Source organism: Jaculus jaculus, chromosome 1 (assembly GCF_020740685.1).
Source record: "Jaculus jaculus isolate mJacJac1 chromosome 1, mJacJac1.mat.Y.cur, whole genome shotgun sequence".
Classification (NCBI taxonomy): domain Eukaryota; kingdom Metazoa; phylum Chordata; class Mammalia; order Rodentia; family Dipodidae; genus Jaculus; species Jaculus jaculus.
The window spans coordinates 201,463,609-201,466,739 of NC_059102.1; positions in this window are offsets into that span (position 1 = coordinate 201,463,609).

Sequence of the window (3,131 nt, forward strand, 5' to 3'; positions counted from 1 at the left end):
GTAAATTTTCTTTATTTCCCCTCATTTGTCTAAAATGATCAAAAGAATAGCCTTTAAGGTGACCAATCTAATGAAACAAATTTTATATGTATATGTATGTGTGTGTGTGTGTGTGTATATATATATATATATATATATATATATATATATATATATATATATATATATATCTGTATATGTGTGTGTGTGTATGGTGATTATATATATATATATATATATATATATATATATACACACACACACACACATACATATAGTGATGTCCTCAGTAATATGAAGTAAGCACTTCATTTCTAATTTACAAGAAAACATGTGAAGAATTTCTTCAGTTGACCATAATATTTGAGCAGGGTAGTGAACTAATAAGATTTATGTCAGTGCACAATAAAAAATATTTCACATATAAATCACAAGACATTTATGTCTAACTTACCTCACAAGGTGGCAACTTCCAGTTTCTCAATTAAATCTCAGTGGAAGCTAAAAGCTTTTCCATAGCTCAGCAATTCACAGAAAGTCTAGCCTCCTTTCTTAAACACATGACAAACTGCACAAGAATATCCTAATTCCAAGCCACCCTCACTACCTAAGGCTTTACCTCCTAAGACAAAATTTCCAAAACCTGTCACCTGAAGACTACTTCCCATCCATAACAAAGAGGAGGAAGAAGAGCGGTGGAAAGTCATGGTGGCTCTGTGAAACCACAGCATTCTTTCCAGATGGTCTCTTTCCACAGCTTAGGTTACCTACATACAAAAGGATAAAAGGCCAGGGGTGAAAACTTCTTTTTTTTTTTTTTTTGTGCAATACTGAGAACTCCAGACATTTGTCATCCAGAAAAAATGCTTGCTTCTCAGCAGGACAGATTTTTAAAACTTACCCTCAATGCCTTTCTCCATTTGGTCTTCCTCAACTTTTCACACATCTCTTCTCTGTCCAAATCCACAAAGGCCAAAGTGCTCCCACATCTCATCACCATAGGCAGCCCCATAAATCATGAGAAACTGCAAATAATTTTTTTAGCATTATGCCATCAATGCCCATAACGTAGAAAAAAACATTTATAATATATAACATATTAAAGCAATAGGAAATAGCATGTCTGATTTCTCATTAGTAAATTCCAATAATGGCTGACATAAAAATGTAACTATTAATATTTTTTCCTTCAATTCACATCTAAAAGAAAAATATTACAATGCCATTTAGTACCCATGCAATACGCGTTGTATGAATTTATTATACCAAACTGATTTGGCATTCCTAAACTAGCATGAGCAATATGAAAATTTAAAGATAGCAGAATGCCCATTCTTTAATTTTACTAAAATAATGAAAAGCATATATTATTTGAGCTTAGAAAACATGTAAATACTAATTCAAATGAAGCATCTACTTTGTACATATATATTGCATGCTTTCACTCGGTATTAAAAACCATTTATTTCTCTTTTTATGCTTTGCTTTGCTTTTGTCCTCTAAGTGTAAAAAGAAATATGAATCTTAAAAATCTTCAGCTAACCCTTTCTAATATTTCCTATTTAATAGGATTTCCTCTTTAACCTTGAAGAATTATTGCAAGTTGAACTGTGTCATCTAACTATCATCTTATGAATTTTGATATTTTAAATAGAACAGAAAAATCAACTCCATCTTTGCACCAGGTTGGCACCAAGTTTAGATGTTAGGAGGATTTGTTTGTTGGGTAGTAAATAGGTAGATGTAAAGAGTAGATTATGAAAGTGGAGTTTTGAACAAGAATTAATAACTGGATAGCATATGTCTTTGTGTTCCCATTTCTAATGTGACCATAGTACAGACCTTCAAAGGATGCCTACTCTAAATCACATTTCTTACCATGCATCCAAATGTCACATCTTATGAAAAACTGCAGTGAATGACATCCAACCCCAAAATGCTTGTGTAGTGCAAAATAATAAAGTCTTTATGACCTAAAGACTAATACTATGACCATATTTCCATATTGAAAATGAAAAGGAGGGGCTGGAGAAATGTCTTAGTGGTTAAGGCACTTGCCTTCAAAGCTTAAGGACTCAGGTGTGAGTCTCCAGTATCCACATAAAGCCAGGTGCAAAAGGCAGCGCAAGCATTGAGTTTTCTGCAGTGACTGGAGATCCTGGCATGGCTATTCTCTTTCTCTCTCTCTCTCTCTCTCTCTCTCTCTCTCTCTCTCTCTCTCTCTCTCTCTCTCAAATAAAAAAAAAATTAAAAGAAATAAAAAGGATGAAAAATGTGCTACTTTCTTCAACTCTTGCCACAGTGTCTGCTGCCATGTACAAATCCCTTAACACTGCATGAAAATCAGGAAAGCAAACTATGGTTGAGAAATAGACGTAGAATGAGATGGAAGGAAATATGTTCATTTTCTTTCCATTTCATTGTATTTTTTTAATCTTTTATTTATTTGAGAGAGAGAATGGTCACACCAGGGCCTTCTAGCCACGGCAAATGAACTCCAGATAAGTGTGACACCTTGTACATCTGGTTTACGTGGGTGCTGGGAAACTAAACCTCAGTCCTTAGGCTTTGCAGGCAAGCTCTTTAACCACTAAAGCCATGTCTCCAGCCCAGCTTTATTTTATTTTATTTTTTACAGAAAGGTGTTTTCTCTTAGCTTTTTGCTTTACTTCTGGTATCAGCTAACCTTAAGTTTAAGGGTAAATGAGCAAGGTCATAGTTACAAAAAAAACTGCCTAATCTTTGGTTTTGTTTCTGACTCAAGTACTCTAAGAGATGAAATGGTGCTCTAAATTATAGTTGATGGCTCAGGGAAATATATATGACATCTTTTTGTGTCTGTTTTTTTTGTTTCTTTTTTTTGGGGGGGGGGTGAGGTACTGCTCTAGCCCAAGCTGACCTGGAATTCATGTCGTCCCAAAGTGGCCTCGAATTCCCCAGTGCTGCGAGTAAAGGTGTGCACCACTATGCCTGGCACATCTTTTGAATGTAAACCATAAGACACAGAAAGGCAGAAGGCCTTTGAAGGACAACTTTATAGGTTACTCACTGAGGGTCTTTCGATATTGGGTTTGATGGTTTTGTCTGTTTTTTGTTTGTTTGTGAAACAAGGTTTCCTTTTGTAGCTCAGGCTTGCCTTGAAATCATGATCC